The sequence below is a fragment of the Vombatus ursinus genome, unplaced genomic scaffold, assembly GCF_900497805.2.
Source record: "Vombatus ursinus unplaced genomic scaffold, bare-nosed wombat genome assembly UNPS02008961.1, whole genome shotgun sequence".
Lineage (NCBI taxonomy): Eukaryota > Metazoa > Chordata > Mammalia > Diprotodontia > Vombatidae > Vombatus > Vombatus ursinus.
In genome coordinates, this window is record NW_020948739.1 from 13,775,522 (window position 1) to 13,797,331 (window position 21,810).

At 36.7% G+C, this 21,810-nt stretch overlaps 1 protein-coding gene across 4 annotated transcripts in view; it reads left to right on the plus strand.

Annotated features, from left to right (window-relative positions):
* OXR1 (oxidation resistance 1) overlaps window positions 1-21,810 on the plus strand; it is a 477,474-nt gene that overhangs the window by 254,313 nt on the left and 201,351 nt on the right. Inside the window, exon 1 of one of the 4 annotated variants that reach the window (XM_027849951.1) lies at window positions 17,361-17,379. The exons of the other annotated variants lie outside the window; for them this stretch is intronic. The gene's annotated coding sequence lies outside the window, so the exon portion shown is untranslated. Of the gene's footprint in view, window positions 1-17,360; window positions 17,380-21,810 lie in introns of those variants that run through there. 4 annotated transcript variants of the gene reach the window in all.

The window sequence follows — 21,810 nt, forward strand, 5'->3', positions numbered from 1 at the left end:
AGAGACATAGTTTCTGGGTAATTTAATCATTTTATTAATAAGGCAAGGATGCTGTTAATAAAAGGATGGTCATTTGTCCATCTCTCTTAGACCAAAGACAATCATGGGGGAGGAGGGCGGGCGGCTCAGAGCTTCTATGTTCTTTTGAAAGAAGAGGGGCAATCAACTCTGATTGGTTAACACAATGGGAGATGGGCTATGTTAAAATAAGAGGTTCAGAGTGACATCATGTCACCCTTGGACAGAGAAACTATCTGTATACCCAGTCCACTCCCCCTACCCCCACCACTTTGGGCCATCTATTCAAAGAATGTATGCCCCACCCAAACCAGGGTGAGGTCTTGAACAAGAAAGTTCAATCTCATTATCAGCAATGTCCTTCAAGAGACTGAACTTGTTACTTTCTAAAATCAGAACTTTAGAAGAAGGGGAAAACTCTGGATCTCCCCAAATTATTGGTTATTAATAATCATTTCTCTCACCTTGGAACAAAAGTCTTTCAAATTATAGAGAGCTAGGAATGGAGATCAAAATCATGTGAGAATTGGATGGGGTGCATTTCATCCCTGTTGTCCTCTCTGCTAATGGTGCATACCCAGGATGCTTTCAGTGAGCCTCCAGAGAATGGGCTTACAGCCAAATACCTTTGTTGGACTACTGTGCAATAGTCCACAGCTCTCTATACATGATCTTATGATTCCTAGGAATGATACATTAGGATCTAATTATACCAGCCAAAGAACAATCTCTACATATTTGCAGTATGTTTGAACTGTTCATCTCAAATTAATCTTTTTCAGCTATACACTAAGTAAGAATCATGAAATCATAGATTTGTTGGAAATGAGGTACACACAGGGGTACAACTTAAGAATTCTTACATCCTACTGATCCTTCCCCAGACCCTTGAACTCTGGTCCCATATTCCTAACTTCTGCTAGACATCTACTGTGTAACAGAATACCAGATTTATAGTCAGAGGACCTGTGTTCAAATATTAAATAGCAGGATAGGGATTTGTCCCAGGACCATCTCTAGCTGAGCCCATTAACAATGATGAGAATTAAACAATAATAACAGTAATAATACATGTCCACTTTTCTATACATTGCATTTGAATTTCACAATGTGAAAAATGATTTTTCTTAGTAATCATTATCTTGGAAACTTAGAGCTTCCCCCCACTCCCTTTTTCTAAAGTTCAGTTTCTTCCTTAGAAGGACATTACTGATAATGAGATTGCATTGAGTCTCCTTATCTTGGTCAAAGCACAGCCCAAACTAGGAAGTAATTTAATCATAAGTACAGAAGCTCCATTGTGTTCTGCTTAGGCTTGGGTAGAGTCAGATTCTTTTGTCTAGATAGCCCAAGGATAGGAGTGGTCTGGTATGGTTGGAGGGTAGTCTGATGGAAGAGGTATTTCCTCTATGCATAGGTAAAATGATGATAGGATGATATCAGCCCCAGCTGAAAAGGTATATAAACTGTGTACCCCAAACCCAAAACGAGCTCAGTTCCAACACTGCAGCTCCATGTATATGCATGCTGCCCTGCTTTGAGACAAATAAAACATGGATTTGGACAACCTAACTCTTTGTTTTTCTTAGACCAACTCTCAGAGGCTGACAACAACAAATCAGCAAAGTAGGTAGGATAATAAGGGGTGTGCTGGAACCAACTTATAATAGACAACTGTTAAATTTTCTCTGTGAGCATTTACACCTAGAAAATTGGCAAATGGTACAAATCAGGACTTGATTTATTGTTTTGTTGAATGTCTAGACTTAATGTGATAGAGAAAATGTTATTAATGCAGATTAAACTTAAAAGTTTGTCCTGAGTACATTTTTTTCCCAGTCGATTGTTAAACATTTATCTGCACACATCTGCCAGTAAGGTATCATTACTCTCTTTTACAGATGAAGAAACTGAGGTTCAGAAAGGCTAGACATATAGCTATGTCCAAAAATAGTAATAAGTAGGAGAGTTGCAGTTATAAAGAGTTTTAAGTGCCAAAAAGAGAAGTTTATATTTGATCCTGGAAGTAATGGGGGGGATGACATGGTCAGAACTACACTTTTGAAAAATCACCTGCCTTGTAGTTATCATTATTATTTGACATTTCCCTTCCCTCCCTATTAAGATGAAAGTTCATTAAGGCAAGGACTATACTATTTTTCCATCTTGTCCCCCGTGGCCAGCACAGTGTCTTTACACATATAGGGGCTTAAAAATAATGATTAAAATAATAATAATAAATAGCATTTATATAGCTCTTTAATTTTTTTTTGAGGCAATCAGAGTTAAGTGACTTGCCCAGGGACATACAACTTGTGTTTGAGACCAGACTCCAGTGCTGTATCTACAGTGACACCTAACTGCCCCACTCTTTAAAATTTTTTGAGCACTTCATATGTTATCTCATTTGATCCTTACAACATTTACATGGAGTAGTAGCTATTATTCCCAATTTACAGATGAGGAAACTGAAATAGAGGTTAAGTGGCTTGCCCAGGGTCACACAGCTCAGTGTCTAAAGTAGGATTCAGACTCAGGTCTTCCCCACTCCAAGCACTTCACTCTATCCACTGTGCCACCTAGCTGACTACCTTTTGCATTGCTCCACAGATTCAGAGAAGAAAGGCAAAAGGGAACTTTTCTCTATCTACCTTATTTAACTTTCTGAAAAAAATGCATCTAATATACAATTTCTCAAGTTCAAAACAGGTCACAAAGGCTTGAGGTGTGCACCTGAGGTTTTGAAAAGCATTACTCATCGAGTTAGCAGATGGTTTGTGATTTGATCATCACTAGCTGCTGGAGGAAATGCTGTTGAGAAAGGGAGACTTGATTTGGTGCCATCAGTGACCCACTGTGCTTCCTAGCAGAGGAACAGTCCAAGTGCATCTTTTAGCTTAATCTGTTTACTCCATTTTCTAGGGATTAGACTGGTCATTGTATTTGCTTAAGAGAAAGGTTGGCTGAATCTAGAGTTATTTTTTTCCCATAGTTAAAAAAATTGAGCATAAGGTCTTATGTAAAGGAGTCTTCAGAAGTACAGTCACATTGAGAAGTCATCTGATGTAAGAATGGAGACTGTTTGGAACTCTACCTTGATCCTCCAACCCTGGGAATGCATTTGCATAATTAGAAAGCCCTGCCATTATGCAAGCAACAGAGAATTAAGTAAACAGAAACTCCTCACAACAGTGTATTCAGGGAGCACTGATAAAGGTAATGCCTACTGAATAAAGTTTTAAATAATTTCCTGCTTCATCCCATTCCTGTTTGTTAATAAATACTGTATCTTCAATTAAAATGGAAATGGAATTCATTGCTTGAAGCAATCAATCTGAAAGACATGTCATACTTGAATAAACTGCTACCTGTCACTGAACAATAGCCCAAAAAGGAGAAATTATTGCTTCATGGTTAATATTTTGATGACTATTTAAAAATAATTATCCTTGAAGGCAAGAGAAGGGGAGAAGTTCACAGTGACCTTAAGAAAGTCACTTTAGCTCTCTGTGCCTCAGTTTCCTCATCTATAGGTTGAATCTAAGGTCCTTTCCAGGTCTAAGACTCCGATTATTTTATTATTGTTGTTGTTATTATTATCATTTCTTCAAGGATATATACATACATACATATATATACATACATATACATATAGATGTGTGTGTGTGTGTGTGTGTGTGTGTGTGTGTGTGTGTGTGTGTGTGTGTGTGTGATTATAACTGGCCTCACAGACAGAGTGCTGAGCCTGGAGTCAGGATGACTTGAGTTTAAATCCAACTTCAGATACTTCCTAGCTGTGTGACCTTGGGCAGGTCACTTAACTTCTCTTTGCCTCAGTTTCTTCAACTGAAAAATGAGAATAATAATAATACCTACAAAAGACAGAAGAGACCCCAGGAAGCCCAGAATGCTCAAATATGAGATCATATTTGAAAAGCCTTTAGCACTCTATCTGTCACACAGTACACACTATGTAAGTACTAATTATTATAAGGCATTATTATTACACACAGGTGGTACATCGGATAGATCACTGGGCCTAAAGTCAGGAAGACTTATCTTCCTGAGTTCAAATCTAGCCTCAGACACTTATAAGCTATGTGTCTCTAGACAAGTCACTTAACCCTGTTTGCTGTTTCTCATGTCAAATGAGCTGCAGAAGGAAATGAATATTCCAGTATCTTTGCCAAGAAAACTTTAAATGTGGTCATGAAGAGTCAGACACAAATAATAAATGATTGAACAACAAAAATTATGTGAAACTTTTACCTACTTACCTTTTTAAAATAATCTGTGGTGTTCTTTTGGGAACGCTACTAGAAATGTTCAATAAAAATCTGATTCTTGCAACCTGTCTCTAGACACCACAGCTGCAGTGTCTATACTTAAATTTTACTCTGTACTTCTCCTTTCTGCACATTATACATTCCACAGAAATGATAGTTCTCTCTACAGAATTAATTACAGTATAGCTACATTACAGCGATCTATAGTGATAATAAAATCAAGCTATTGGGCTTACAGTGCAGAGCCAAGGGGAGGAAAAACTCTTCCTTTCCTCCTGACTTACCCTGGGAAAGAATGATGACTCTTATTGAAAGCAGTCATCCCGCCTATTGTTTCTTTTTCTTTCATTTTAAAGTATGTCATCTGTATAATGCCTGCCTATTTAAAAGTCCTAGACCCTTTTCTACATATCCTTTCTCTCATCACTTTTTGTAAAGCAGGGCACATTATGCCGAGGAATGAATGAATAGCAAAGGATTGATCAGGTCCTGGGTGTACATTGCCAACCAGATGTGGGCAGCTTCCTAAACTTTCTCTTAGGCCAACTGCGGTCCTCTAACCAAACACACATAAATCCCTGCCATTTGATGTCCCATTGTGAATTGGAGTAATGCTGGGCCATGTCATCAATATCAATTATATATAATGTATAATAGCCATGTCATCAGAACACATGCTTTTACAAGTCCTACCAAGCTGGAAAGGGTCCAAATGCAGGCTCATTGGCAAATGGGGTGCTTGGGACCAGTCTTGCTAACTTCAGCAAGTCTCATCACCAGCAGCTTGGTCACCAGGTGATTAAATTATTTGGCTACAGCAACTCAGGAAACCTTGTGCTAAGGAATGGAGGAGTTGTAATTGGTATCATTGAGGAAAGAGTACCTACAATGATGGAACCATGGAGGTTTTGATGTACTTGAATTGAGGTAGAATTGTGTCACAAGTTTCACTGATTCAATTAATTTGGGAAATATCATGGCAAAGATTTGATAAATACATTTTTATATTCATAGCAATGTCAGCATTCTGACATAGGCTACCAAATTATACTCTAATAGTTTTCAGTAATTAAATTTCACATTTGGTTTGACTCGACAATATCCAATTAAATTTAATCCAAACTGTGATGAAAAATGTGGAAAACCTTATAAATTATGTGTGGCCTATATACTTTTTTCTACTTTTACATCCAGTCTGATCCAAGGAGTATATACTCAGCACCTATTATATACAAAGCACTATGCCAGGTACTGGGGATACTAGGACAAAGCAGGAAACAGTCTCTGCCCTCAGGGAGCCTGAGGGCAGATATGATAAGCTATATGCATGATGATTGGGGGAGGGAGGGAGTACTAGCAACCAGTGGGATCAGGAAAGGCTTCCTGTAGGAGGTGCCACATGAGCTGGGCCTTCAAGGTAGCCAGAGATTCTAAGAATCAGAGGTGAGTAGAGAATGCATTCCAGGCCTTTTGGGCAAGGGACAATGTGTACAAAAGCAAAGGTGGGTGGGCAGGAGATGAAAGGCTTAGGTCAGGAAATAGCATGTAGTGCCATTTGACTGGAACATAGAATGGGAAAGAGAAGTGGCTTCAAATAAGTCTGGAAAATAAGCTGGAGCCAGGTCAAGGCCTTTAAATGCCAAGCTGAAAAGTTTGAGGTTTTTGTGTTTTTTTCATCCTAGAAGCAATAGGGAGCCCCCTGAAGTTTCCTGGGCAAGAGAGTAGTGTGGTCAGACCTGTGGAACCAAATAAGACATCTCCAGGGGAGATTTTGTTTTCTAAAGTAATGAGGTTATTGTTTATTGCTCTGAGTCTAGATGCTATAAAATCACCAATTATACCAGTGTTCATGTTTTATAGGACACAGTGGTATACCTAAATCCAGCCTTATATAAACTTGACAACTTCTGTTTTCTTGGGAGAGTATAGTAGAGTGTGTTTCTGGGGTCTGCTCTGCTTTTAGACCCCCATCAACAAGTGATTCCTGCTCACTTCATTCTCTCATGGGTGTGGATGAATTAATAACATAAATCTGACCTTAGGATATTTTTGGTTCCCTAGCTTTGATGATTCACATCTTTAATGCTGTTTTACTGTTACTGCCTCCTTGGCTTGTTTTTTTTTTTTTTTTTTTTGGTCCCTTGGGGACACTTCTAGAATAAACCTTTTTCTTCCTATAGCTCATAGCTTGTTCTGGTACAATTCGTTGATAAAGCTCCAAGCTAAGTCAGTAATGTAAAAAAGACAGATCCGTGGAGAGTGCATGCCAAAATGAACATTTGGAAAGAAGGCTGCATTGTTAGGAGAATAAGAAAGGAAATTAGAGAATCAAGGTTTAGGTAGGACTAAGACCATCATCTTAAAAAAAAAATACTTTCCGTTGATTCTACAGTCTTCTCAAATTTTCATTGTATATTTCTCTTTCAAAGCCAAACTCCTAGCAGAAACAAACAAAAAAAAAAAAACCCAACTCTTTACACTTCTTGCCTGTACTTCTTCCCCTCTCACTTCTCAACCCCTTGCAATCTGACTCCTGATCTCATCACTTAACCAGTACCAATGTTCTTTCAGATTGTCAGCTATTCTGGGTGTTAATGTTTCTTATGAGCTAGAATTCTAGCTCCCAGGAATTTCCATTTATCAGTGCTCCATTCCCTCCTTTGTCCTTCCTTTCCATATTAATTGACTATTAGCTATATAAATAGCACTCTTACCTGGTATGGAGTCTACAAAAGATAAGAATAAGATACACTTATCTGACCAACTGTGATATTGAGGAAAAGATTCTGAATTTGGCTTCAAGAGACTTGGATTCCAATCCCATCTGTGTCCATTACTAGCTATATGGCTTTAGGCAAATCATTTAACCTTTAGGGGCCTCAGGTTCTTCATCCATTAAATTTGGAAGTTGGGTTAGATGACTGCTAATATTCTAGCTCTATATGCTATGAATTTAAGTATCTGAAATATCAATGATGTTGGTTGATGTTTAATCTTTAACTGTGACAAGTCTATGATTGAGTTAACTATTTTTATCTCATTCAACAAATGGAGGCCTACTGTGTGCAACACACTGTGCTGGGCATTGGTTAAGATACAAAGATAAATAATAGCCCCTGCTCTCAAGGAGTTTAATACTGGGAGATAAGGAATATACAAGGTAAATACTGTACATATTAGACTATGATACATACATATGTATATACATACACAAACATATATACATGTACATACCTAGATTTGTGTGTGTGTGTATGTATGTTGAAACCACCCCATTTTGGCTCTGATAAGAACATGTGTTAATCAAATCAAACAATCAGAATAGTGTATGTCAACAAGGCCTGTACTGCCTTGAATCAATCAAAGTCATTGTATGAGAGACTGGTTCAGTCTTAGTAATTTGTATAAAAAGAAGAAGCTGTCTCAGAAAGAGTCTGGGTGTCTCTGGATTTGTTAAGTTGAAACAAACATGGCATTTTCAGTATACCTTAGAGAAACAAAGGGAAGACTGAACTGTGAAAGAAGGGAGCTATCTAAGAGAGTCGTTGGCTATATAGACATCTCAAAAGGGAAGACCTAGGCTGAAGGAAATCCCAAGAAAATATCTTTTTTTCTCCCTCCTGGTATCTGTGTATTCATAGACATTATAATATACTCTGTTGTTTTATTAACCAAATGCTTCCAGTAAACTGAATTTTGCCTGAGCAAAAAAACAAACAAACAAAAAAAAACAGAGGTTAGCTAGAGATAGAAAAAAATATAAGAAAATTAGGAAGAGAGACCAACCTCTGCTTAAATGTTAGGAATTTTCTTAACTGGTGAGGGGCTCAGAATGATTATGGCTGATCTCATAATTGTTTATCTAATATAAACTTCCTAAAGCCAAAGAGAAGGGAGCTGTAATCTTACGGGTCGACCTACTATCCCCTTCCTTTAAAATGAGCTAGTTATTGCAACAGAGTGTTACAAATGTGTAAGATGAATATAAAGTTCTATAAGGTCAGATAATCTAGTAATCACTTCTAGCTAGTAAAATAACAACCTTCCTGGGCCTTAGTTTTCCTTTTTTCTAAAATGAAGGGGTTAAACCAGAGAACTAGCTGGCCCCAAGGGCCTTCTATCTCTAGATCTCTGAGCCTATGAATCAGGAAACATTTCATAGCTGGCATGGCATTGAATTGGACTTTGAAGGATGCTAGCAGACTAAGATGAGGGCATAGGGGCATTCTAAAGCTAGGAAACTGTGATAAAAAGCTTGGTACAGGAGGAAGCATGGAAACATTTAGAGGACAGCTAGTAATGCAGTTTGGTTAAAGTACAGAGTGAGTAGTAACAGATTGGTATGAATTAAGGCTAAAAAGCAATCATATAAAACTACTTTATTCCAGAAAAGCTTAATGCTTATCACTCGAAGTCATAAGGCTTCCTATAGGAATGTCAACTCTGGGTCTACTTTAAGAGGGGGTATAGCTTCCAGGAAAAGGGAAGTGGTAATCCCATTGTGGTCTGCAGGGCTCCACTCTTTGAGAAGACCATTAATAAATTAGAGAGTGTCCAGAAGGAACACTCTCTAGGATGATGAAGTGACCTGAGCTCGTGACATTTGAGGATGAATTGGAGGAATAGGGCATGTTTAGCTTGAAAAAAAAGAAGCTTTGGAGGAAATTGAAAGGCTGTCGTGTGAAGAAAGGACTAGATTTCATCTATTTGTCTCCCAAGCATAAAACTGGGAGCAATGAGTACAAGCTGGAAAGAGACCAATTTTGTTTAATTTAAGGGGGAAAATGATCCTAATAATTAGAACTATCCAATAGTGGATATAGGCTGCCTTGAAAAAAGTGGCTTACTTTCTCTCTTCGCCCCCACCCTGCCCGAGGGTCTAGAAGCAGAAGCTGGATGACTGCTTGTTGGGTATGTTATAGTAGATATTCATTCATATATGGGACTGGATGGCTGATGAAATACCTTCAAACTCTGAAATCCATTGGTTCTGTGAGGAGTAACTGATGGTTTATAGAGAAAGGGTCGAGATCCTCAGCCACCTGTTTAAAATTTTTGCCAATAAAAAAAGGAAATATGCCACTCACTGGACAGTAACATAGCCACCTAGGGGCACTGTGGCACAATTATATGAGGATCAGCCTAAGCATAAGCTGTAATCAAGTGGAAAAATGCCTTTAGAAAATATTACTACAGTAATAATTTCCCATTGTTTATCTCTGTATTTTTGCTCAACCTGTTCCTTCTACTTGTCAAGCCCTCCTCACCCCATCTCTGCCTATAGAGATACCTTACCCCAGAACCACAGTAATTCAGAATCAAAAGGTCACTCAGTGGTTACCTACAACGAAGCTGAAAAGTTTTATCTAGTTTCTATTTGAAGGCGTCCAATAAAGGGGAACCCACTTCCTTTCAAGGTCATTCTACTTATAGATGACTTAGCTCTTGGAAAGGCACTGAAGTGGCCTGAGCTTAGAATTGAGCAGGAAGTGAGCTGAGCTGAATATTTTTTTTTAGCTTTTAGAAATAGGTAAATCATTTACTGGGGAGAAAGAGCAATACTCAAAGTATAATTTTTTTTTTCCAAAATTGGGAACATATTGTCTACCACCCCAGGGAGAATGGGCTCAAACTTTAAGTGATGGCTGCAACCATTGCTCTCTATCAAATTCACTTCTGGCTGCAGCATAGCCAGTGGGTGAGTCATCTCTTCGCTTGCTAGACACTGTTTTAATGATCTGGTATATTCCCTGTTGGGCTAGGTTCAACAGATTCCTGTTCAAAGTTGGCTCCTCTATAGGCTCAGAAAGTAGTAATCCCTGAGAGATAGAACAAGTCATGCCAGAATCTTCTCATTTCCTTTTTTAAATAGACTGGTAGATTAGGAAATGTCATAAATACCTGATAAATAGATTTCAGCAAAACACTTGAGAAATTCTTAGCAGCTGACCTTGCGGACAAAACAAAGAGATAAGAACTAGATAACATTACAGTTGATTGGATTTGGATTTAGAATAGTCCACTAATGGGGCAATAGGGAAGTTTCAAGTGGAATATACCAGGAGTCTGTCCTTGGCACTGTGATGATTAGATTATTAGCAATTGCTCCAAAGAAAACATGTTGGAATAGAAAGAATATTACTGAACTTTAGTCATGAGGTTCATATCTTGGCTCTGACACTCACCAGCTGACATGTTTACCAAATATTCAGGTAACACAAAACTGCAAATGATAGCTAATGTTTTGGATAACCAAGTCAAGATGTAAAATATTTCACAAAAGACTAGAAAAAGGGACCAGATTTAAAAAGATGAAATTTTGTAGGGACAGGAAGTTTCATAGGAATTTATAGAGATAAGTCCCATATACATTTTTTTAAATCAACTTTATAAGCACAGAATAGGGACAGTATGAGTAGGCAGTTGATTCTGTGGGAGGAAAAAAATAAGATTTTTAATGGAGAACAAGTTGATATTGATCAGTCAACATGGCAGTCACAAAAAAGCTAATGTAATCTTGGGCCATGTTAAGGAAACATCAGGTAATCCAGTGCAACAGAGGTAATCATACCTTGCTGTACTTAGAACACATGAAAAGTAGAATCTTAAGTGCAAGGCATCCCATCTTAAGGAGTGCATCAATAAGCTGAAGAACCTTATATGAATAGAACTTGCTCTACTTGGCTTCATTTAGTAGGAAATAAACATGGTTAGGGGCAGCTAGGTGGCACAGTCGATAGAGCACCGGCGCTGGATTCAGGAGGACCTGAGTTCAAATCCGGCCTCAGACAAATAATACTTCCTAGCTGTGTGACCCTGGGCAAGTCACTTAACCCCAAATGCCTCACCAAAAAAAAAAAAAAGAAAATAAAAAAATTAAACACTGGGTAGAAGTTGCAAAGAAGCAGATTTCAGCCCAATGTAAAGTATTTTCCAATCCTCAGCAATTCCAAAAAGTAGCCGGGACTGCTTTGAAATGTGCATTGCCCTGTAGTAAATGCATAGTTTGTTGTAGACATGGTTTTTGTTTAGACACTCATAGGACTAAGGATCCCCTCAGGCCCCTTCAAATTCCAAGATTTAGTACAAAGGAGGTAAACAAATTATAGGGGAGCAAAACCTCCCAACAGGTAACAGAAAAATACATCAAATGTTGCAGTGGTATTCAAAGAATAAAAGACCTAAAAGGAAGTTGCCAATACATTGGTTAGATCTTCCATAAAGAATCTGTGGAAGATCAAGAACAGTAATAATTATACTAGATGAGCACATATGGACGAGTTACTGTCTTTATTGTTAGAAGATGTATCTATTGAAGAACCATCATCATAATTTCTAAATACTCAGGAAATTATTTGAATTGTTTTCAAGTCAAAAACTAATTTCTGATTCAGGGCCATTTAGCTCTTTATAGACAAATAGTATATTCAATTAAATTTCTATTCAACAAACATTCATTGAGCACCTACTGTGTGCTATGCACTATGCTAAATGCTAAGGATACAAACAAGAAAAAGATAGTCTACCCTCAAGGAACATAGAATCTAATGTGGGAAGCAACGCACAAAAGGAAACGGAAAAGTATGTGGAGGGACAATAGCAGGGTGCTCTGTGTGAGACAGCATGATGTTCCATGAAGTAGAAACCAAGCAGAATTGCTGATGGAAAATGGAGAGATATGCAATTGTACAATATTTGGAAAGCTAAAACAAAATGTCTTATTACATCTACTCTAATAGAAATTAGGTTTAGGTTAACCACATGCGTAAGCCACAGAAGCAAGTGAATATACTTTTGGCTTAGTTTTTAAAAGATATTTTATGGCAAAGCATTCAGTTCATGATGGCTGTAATTGCATGATAAATAATCTGAAGTCACTTATGTATTCATGATGTATCTTTTTGTAATTATATTGATGAGAAATACTTTCAATTTGCATGATGTCTAGCACTCAAGTAAAAATTTCAAGATTCAATAGTTGATTTGTATAATGACATCTTCAAATCAGCTATAAAAATAATGAAAATGTTAAATGTTTTACACATGCTTCCCTAGGAATTAAGGACATAAGCATAATACGCAGTCTTAGGAGGATGACATGTAAGTTTTTTTTTTTATTTAAGCATTTGTGTATTATGTTTTATGTACTATGTTTTCCTTATGGCCTTTTCCCACATTTATTTCTTGTCAGTGTTTTCTGCTACAGTCATAAGCTTTTGAGTATCAATTAGTCTGCAAGCATTTATTAAGTATATCCATGTGCCAGACATGCTTAGATTACAGTGAGTCATCTATATCTATATATATAATATATATATATATACATAAACCAGAGAAGCAAGTGAATATTTTTCTTAGTTTTAAAAACATATCAGACAACAAAGCATCCCATGGTGGTTTTAATTTCATGATAAGTGACCTATCTAATGCCACTTAGAGAAAGCTGTATTCATAATGCAGCCTTTTGCAATTAAATAAATGAGAAATATTCCTAATTTGTGTCACGTCTAGTCAAATGAAAATTAGCCCAACACTTCTTGGTTGGGGGAGGGGTTCAGGGCTTGGTTAGGCAATCAATATTAACTACTTCATCTGTTTAACTGAACTTTATTTCCATGGCTCTTCAGGTTGGAGGAAGGCAAAGAAATGAACTCAGAGTATATGAATGACATCAGACTGCCTTCTGTTACCTAGAATTTGACTAGGCATGGACTACCTTGAGTTTGATTGGTCCGGAAGATCTCTTTACTTACTTCCAGATCAAAGGAAATGAAAGAAAATAGAATGAATGAGGGTGGGTCTTTTTTAAAGATGTATTTGGAAACCTATGGCCAATTAGAAGGCTTTGAATATACAAAACTCTTAAAATAACAGAAAAAAATCATCTGTGGGATGTTGCTTCCTGGTATATTTCTGTCCTCTAAAGATTTCTCCATTTCAAGGTAGTATAGGCCACTAGGTAATCAGTTTAATTTCATAAGCTCTAATTGAATACCAGTAAAGTACAGGGCACAGTGTTAGGATTCACCAAGAAAAATTGCATTCCTGTCCTCAAGTTGCTTATAATCCAGCATGAATGTTGTATTCAGAACAGCTCAATTTCCTGCCAATCCACTGCTCTCTTGCATATATTTTCCTAGTAAAATTACTTTGAAAAAAAGCCAAAAGTAAGGACTTTTAAAACTCTGATTGCTCATGCTTAAAGTAGTTATATATTCTAATATGGATTAGGTTAAGGAAGAAATAAAAATGAAGCCAATTCCATCTTTCTCATTCTGGTCAGGGGTAATATGATTAAGAACTGATCTGTTTCTATTTTCTAGTCTTAATACTCCTTAATTATGTTAATCAAATAACACTAATGAGCCCAATTTGAGTATCAATAATAATAGTAAAATCCTTATAGATTCAAGCCTAAAATCCTATTAGGAAAGTTCTTTGTAGACTTGTGAGGGAGTAGAAAAATTCCATTTTATCTTTCCTATAGTTAAAGGCATGGCTCATTTTCACTTAAGTAGTTTTGAAAGTGTGAAGTTAGAAGGGGATAATTTCTTGAATATTTTAATTTCATTGCTAATACAGTCACAGAATGTTATTTGTTATGCATAGTATTCATAAGTGGCAGTTTCTAATCTTATGCATACATTTGAGAGATTGAGGTATATGTTTACCAGATCTACCAGATTTACCAAGAAATGAGTGGAAGGAATTAGGAGTACAGAACATAGAAGGAAGCAGCAAAAGGCCTAGAATAATAAGACTGATGAAGATGGTAATGACTTACAGTATAGTTCAATTCAACACTGTTGACCCATTCACATCTCATTGAAGATGAATGGTTGAGTCTCAGGGTTTGGGAATGACTTGATTAGCTTGGTAGGTGGTAGCAGATTGAACTCTCTCTCTTATCTCTAGGATTAAATATCAATTTCTGTATTTGACATTTAAAATTCTTCACAACTTGACCCCATCCAACCTTTTCAGCCTTCTTAAACATCACTCTCTTTTACACACAATCTAATCATACTGGTTCACTTGCTTTATTTGAACATAGCACTCAGTTTCTCAACATTGTGACTTTGAAAGTGTCTGTTGTGGAATGCTCTTTCTTTTCACCTTTGCCCCTTGCAGTCCATGGCTTCCTTCACAACTCTGCTCAATATCCAACTCCTGCATGAGGCATCTCTTAGTTTGCACAGCTGCTACTGCCTTCCGCTTCAAGGTTACCTAGTATCCACCTTGCATGTGTCTTGTTATATATATTGTATACTGTATATACTGTATGTATATATGCTGTCTCCCCCATTCGAATGTAAACTTCTCGAGGCAGGAACTATCTTACTTTTGTCTTGGTATTCCCTGGCACATAGTAGGCAGTTAATCAATTCTTGATTGATTGAAGAGGATAAAGTATGTGTAGTTGGAGGTAACAAAAACATGATCTTCCCAGGATAGTGGGGCCATTTATCTCTGGGATGCTGCTTCACTATACAAGACAAACAATTCATGTGAAATTGGAGGAAAAGTTCTTAGGCAAATTTAGAATGTCTTATATGGAAAAGAAAAAGGTGAGGGGGGAGGGATATTCATGAAATAACCTTATTTTTATTGCTGTATTCCAAATAGGTTTTACAAATGAAAATTGCGCAGTTTTAGTAGAGTGGAATTTCCTGATCTTACAGGGCTATTGAGATGAATATAAAACGCTTTGTAAAAACATAAGATAAATATGAGTTATTATTCAAAGTTTTTGAGAGTTGAGGGTGGTGTGAAAAAACACAGTGGATACAAGTCAGGAGAACCTGAGTTCAAATTCTACTAACACTAGCTTTATGACAATAGAAAAGTCCATTAATCTCTCTGAGCCTCAATTTCTTCATCTATAAAACAGAAATACTACCTGGAGTACCTATCTCATACCGCTGTTGTATTTTGACATATAAAAAGTATTTCACGAGCTTTAATGTACCATATAAATGTCAATATATATACAACTGTTTTTAAATAATTTCTTCCAGGCAAGTTTTTTTTTTTTTAAGTAGAGTTTCTTTGATTTCATTTAGAAAGTTTCACAAGATTATATCCCAAGATATATTGACTGTGTGAAATATATTCTTAAATATTATTGTGGACATTAACTTAATTAATGTAAGAAAAGGTTAACATTATAAAAGTTAATGATCTACTTCTTTTCTAGGAAAAAAACACTTGAAAAGTCAAATCAGTGAGAAAACTTGCTTTACAGGTTAATGTAAATTACATTGAACATGTTTCTATATGAAAGTAGTCTTTCACTTAGTTTGTAGGAATGTTTTTTGTCTGTCATTCCAATTAAGTATCAATCCATCAGCAAGCATTTATTAAACACTTACCATGTTCCAGATGCTATGTTAAGTGGTAGGGATACAAAGAAATGCAAAAATAAGGTGCTTGCCATCAAGGAACTCACATTCTCTCGGGGAGATAATATGCAAAAAAAAAAAAAAGTGTACATCTAAGATATAAACATTATAAAGGGAAAGTAATCTCAGAAGGGAGGTACTAATATTGGAGGGAACCAGAATTGCCTCTTATAGGAGGTGGGATTTAAACTGAATCTCCAAGAAAGCCAAAGGAAGCCTGGAGGAAAAGAGGAGGGAGGGCATTCTAGGCATGCGGGATAGCTAACAAAAAGGCAGAAAATTGGGAGATGCAGTGTTGCAAGTGTGAGGAATAGCAAAAAAGTTCAGTCTCATTGGATCATAAAAAGAGACTTCAGGAGGGTAGGAAGTATTCAGAGAGTGAAGGCCTTTAAAATTCAGAGGTTTTTCTATTTTATCTTGAAGGTAAGAAGGAGCCACTGAAATTTATTGAGTTGGGGAGAGGGTGACATAGTGAAACCTGAACTTTAGAAGTAGTACTTTGACAGTTGAGCAAGATAGATTTGAGATTGAGGAGCAGTCATATAGGTGGGAGGAGAACCAGGAGATAGTAGAGAAGAGAGTGTATCCAGGAGAAGAGGGTGATCCACAGTGTCATTGGCTGCAGAGAGGTCATGAAGGATGGGGATTAAGAAAAGGCCATTTGATTAGGCAGTTAAGACATCAATGGTAGCTGGAGAGAGCAGTTTTAGTCGAATGATGAGGTCAGAAGCCCAATTGCAGAGTGTGTAGGACATAGAGGAAACGAAATGAAGATAATGATTGCAATCTGCTTTCTCAAGGAGAAAAGTATATAATTTGTTTACCAGAAGAGAAAGAAAGAAGAAAGAAAAGAGGGAAGGAAGAAAGGAAGGATGGAAGACAGGAAGGAAGGAAAGAAAAAAGGAAGGAAGGAAAAAAGAGGGAGGTGGGGAAGAAAGGAGAGAGGAAGGGAGAAAAGGAAGAAAGAAGGGAAAAATAAGGAGGAAGAAAGGAGCACTTATTAAGCTTTATTCATTATACTACCTAGCTGAATTTGGAGTCAAAGGGCTTGGGTTACAATTTCAGAACTCCCTTAAAGTATAACTCATAGCAAAGGCAGAAAATATTTTAAAATTTATTAACTCCCTGAGTGTCAATGATTACAGAACTTACCATGTCTCTGAGCATTCCTTATGTGAATGAATAACTTGCTCTTTGGAACTTGAGCTATACTTCTGTTCCTTTACTATTTTAGTTGAGAGTGTCTTGTCCTGGTCTAAGGGTTTACTAAAATTTTTTAGAGAAAGTGAGGTGTAGGTTCTTTGTATCACCAACCTACTCAAGAAGGCAGAAATGCTGCTGTTCAAAAGCATTCCTTGTCTGGGAAATCTGAATTCAGCATGAAATGGCATTGAACCAAGTAGCAAGAATGTTTGAAAGAAAAACTAACAAGACTGTTCCAGAATGCTAGTCAAGGAAAAATATCAAATGCTGGGAAGTGAACTTCTGAGACCTTTCCAAAATTGTATATTGTATATTGCTCCAAATGGCAATTATTATATAGTGAGGAGGAGGAAAGGATTTTTATTTTTGTTTTCTTAAATTGTGCTATCACTTCTGAATGATATAGAGCAGAACGGGCCAGTGTGGAATACTAACATACCTGAGTGTCTGTCTGGTGGTGTTCCAGCTGAGTAAGTATCAGAATATTCCATTACTTTCTTTGTTTCCTGGGGAAAGATACACAGGTCATATGTCATGTGTCTCCATAATATGTTTGTCTCCCAGATGAACTACTTTGTGCAACTTGAAAAACTCAAGATATTTAGAAAACATTTATTTTGTTTTGACCTATTATAGGTATTTTCTATATTTTCCTGTAATGTTAGGTATTAGAAACAAATGTACTGTCTGTACTCCATCTTTGTCAGATGAGTAATAAATATAACAGGTACAATGAAATTATAATATTTCCATTGTCACTGTTATTTGAAGTGAGACATTTAGATTGTGAAATTCAGAAAACTGATGATGTGGTATTGACTCTGAGAAGATTGTGAAAGTATTATGGCCTCTATATTAAATTTTTCAATGATATCAAGTTGGTTAAAGTGTTAGCATTTTGAATTAAATTTCAAAGTAAGAATAGTACATTAGAAAAGAGGGTGGATATAAAGAAGGAAGAGTTCTAGATTGTGGAGTATAGGTTAGTTCATTTGGGGGGTCAGTTCTGTTGGGTAGATCCAGGAAATTGTTTATTTAATTAAGCCTTTTCTGCCTTCATGGAAAAAATGAACAATCCAAAGGCAAGATATTGTTTTCCTTGATTCAGTGAACTCAAAACTCAATTTTTAAAGAGAAAGATGTATGGTTATAACTTTTTCTTTGAAAAGGTACTCCATTTCAGAAGCAATGTAAAACTCTAGTTTTACCAGAGGAAGGGGGGTGGGTTCACTATGCAGGACATCCTGTAAGTTATGGACAAGAACCACAAGACATAAAGATAAATCATCCGATAAGTATTTATTAACCACCTATTATGGGCCAGACACTGTGCTAGGTGATAGAGCTATAAAGACAAAAGTGAAAATAATCCCTGATCTCAAGGAGTTTACAACTATCAGAGGACAGGTTGTCTCAAGTGTGTGATGGAACCAACTGGAGCATGGCTCTTAACAATTGTTAAATTGTCATTATGATCATTTACTTCAGAAACCAGCAAATGCTACAAATACAGGCATGATTTCTTGTTGGAGGGGCAGGTAGGTGGTGCAGTGGATAGAGCACCGGCCCTGGAGTCAGGAGGACCTGAATTCAAATCCGGTCTCAGACCAGACACTTGACACTTACTAGCTATGTGACCCTGGGCTAGTCACTTAATCCCATTGCCTAGCCCCCCACCAAAAAAGTGATGGAGAAAATTCTAATAATGCAGATGAAATATAAAAGTGTGTTGTTTGCATGCACACACACACACACACACACACACACACACACACACACACACCCCTCAAGAGCTAGTTGTTAAACATTTACCAGTACACCATGAAAATATTAATATAAATATTTTCAAAATACATACAAAAATAAATAAAGGTAATAGGGAGGAGTTATCTAAAAGTGTAGATATAGGGCCTGGACCATTGGTATAAGGGTGAGGAAACCCCCATCCACAAATGTAGTTTGTCACCTCAATAATCTTAATCTTAGAGTTGCTTACAGCAGCTAAGAAGTTAAGAGACTTACTTGTGCCCACACAGCTAGTAAGTATCCAAGGTAGGATACAAACCCAGTTTTCCTGATTCTATGCCCAGGGCTCTTTTCACTACAATTGAAACTACTAGTACATTTTGTCAGGAGAGGTTGCCTAGCATGAGTCAAAGCAGAATATAACCATAGGATGGACACAGCCTCCAAAATTAACTTAGGCCCCTTAGGCCAACCATTTGGTATTTTAACTAAAAACCAACTCTGTGATATGGGTTACTTTTTAATGAAGTTAATTTTTAATTAAGCGATAGGGTTTTTTCCTTTGCTTCTTCTAGACCGAAGCTACAAACATTTTAAATTGATTGGAACCTTAGTGATCATTAACCCCCTCATTTTAATGATGACAAAATGAATACCCAGAAAAACAAAGGGATTTCACTACAGGAACACAGAAAAGTAATGGCGAAACTAGGATTTAAACCCCAGCCTTTTCATATCTCCAAGGTAATGAATACTCAACTTAGTTGAGAAGTGATTTCTTACATAGTCAAAAACTGCCTGAGGATTGAAACTTCCTTGACTTGGTTGAAGAATTCTCAACTTTTTAAAGTTTCTATGCTTCTTAACTGTTAAGCCTTCATCCCTTGACTTTCAGTAAATCTTCCCATACCTCCTATTCATCATGAAGGAAAAAAAATTCTTGGAATTTGTAATGAAGATGAATATAAAAAAAAATAAAGAGATGAATTAATTTCAATAGGCTAATATAGCTATATACCAAATATTCTCATTATCCTCTTTAGAGGTTTCCTCTAGGGGTATATGTACTTCAAATTGTGTATCTCTGATAAAATGGCTTTGATGCAAAATAGAATCAAATAGAGGAAGGAAAGAATGAATAAATGAAAGAAAGAAGAGAGAAGGAAGAAAGAGGAAGAAAGAAGGAAGAAGAGAAGGAAAGGAAGGAAGGAAAAAGGGAAAGGCACGAGGAAGGAAAGAGATGAGTGATTATTATTTTTCTTTAAAAAAAAAACAGCTTCTTAATTTCAGAGGAATCTGACCAAATATGTTTGTGCATGCTTTTCTTTGTGTATCTTGAGGTATAACAAGAAGTCGGAAGCTCCAAAGTATTATGGTTAGGTATATATTTTTGGCATACTACTGCCCCCTGCTGCCTAATCAATTGAATAGCTCCATTACTAATCCTGATTCTTTTTAGCGTCTCTTTTCAGTGGCTCCTGATTCCTTCCATTTAAAGAAAGGCGACCAGTCTACAGGTGCATAACTGATCCTTAACCCTATTAACCAGATTCATCACTGATAATTTTTAGAGAAATCTTTAAATTTAACAATTATAGAAATCTACTTTTTTTAATGTGATGCTAGGAATGGCTATTTTCATCCTTATTCAAATATTATTAACTCCAGGGACTTAATAAGAAAGAAGTACATGTAACAAAAGTGGAAAATGAAAAGTCTCAAGTAGGATTCAGATTCTTCATTGCAATCTCATATTAGATTGTAATGCATGTTGAGTATTTAGGCAAATAATACTAGTGGAGTTATTTCTTGTCACGTGATAGAAACGTAAAGAGCATAATAATGGAAGCATTTCTAAATGAAACTTTGACAATGTAACAAGAGATCATTTTCCTTATTCTATAATCCTTGCTTTCATCTTCAATCATATTACTATCCTACTCTTTTAAAATTGTCACCATTCTCTTCTTTTCTTTCCTGACCTGTCTTACTTTTTGAATAGATTTATGTCTCTGACTCTACCAGTATGGTTGCATGGCATCATGGAAAGACCATTGCATTAGGAGTTATAAATTGTGTGTTTAAAGCCTAAATCTGTTTTATACTAGGTCAATCAAGCTATCAATAATCATTCATCAGGCAATGAGGTGGCATAGTGAAAAGAGTGTTGGGCCTGATCTCAGGTAAGACCTGAGTTCAAATATAGCCTCAGGCACTTACTACTGTGTGACTCTGGAATTTAACCTCCATCTACCTTCATCTGTAAAATGAGAATAACAATAGCACCTATCTCACAGGGTTTTTGTGAGTATCAAATAAGGATAAAGAACTTAGCATAGTGCCTATCATGTATTAGACATTTAATAAACATTTGTTTCCTTCCTGTTTCCTTTCTACTATGTGCCAGGAAGAGTTCTAGGTGATATGAAGACAAAAATGAAATAGTCCTTGCCCTCACCAAGCGGACATTCTATTGGAGAAGACAAAGTAAATGCATATAATAATTCTATATAAAGGACATTTTAAAAATACAAGGTAATAGAGGAAGGAGTGGTAAGCATTAACAGTTTAGAAAGCTTAGAGAGGGGATCAGAAAAGACTTAATGGAGAAGGTAGCCTTTGGCCTGAGCTTTGGAGGAAAGTAGGGATTCTAAGTAGTAGAGGTAAGAAAGAAATTAATTCCAGGCATGGGGGCTGGTCAGTCGACGAGCTTAAGTGCTTAGTATATATGCCAGACAGTATACTAAGCCCTGAGGATGCAAAGAAAGACAAAAACACTCTCTTTCCTCAAGGAACTAAAATTCTAAATAGGATAACACGTAAATAAATGAGTTCATATAAGACACATAAAGAGTAGTTGGATAATAACAAGCAATGTGCTACTAAATGTTTATTTAGCAGGTGGGGGGGAATGTACACTTTTAAGTTTAATCTTCATTAAACATTTTTTCCATCACTTTCTGAAGTCTAGATAATCAGCTAAACAATAAATCAATCTCTGATTTGTAGCATTTGCAAAGGGTAAGGCTCTAGCTGCAGAAATGACTAGAAGAAGCATCCTATAGATGGTTGGATTTCAACTGAGTCTTGAGAGAAGCCAGGAGAACTAAAAGGCACAGGTAAGGAGGGAGTGCATTCTAGGCATGGGCAAAAAC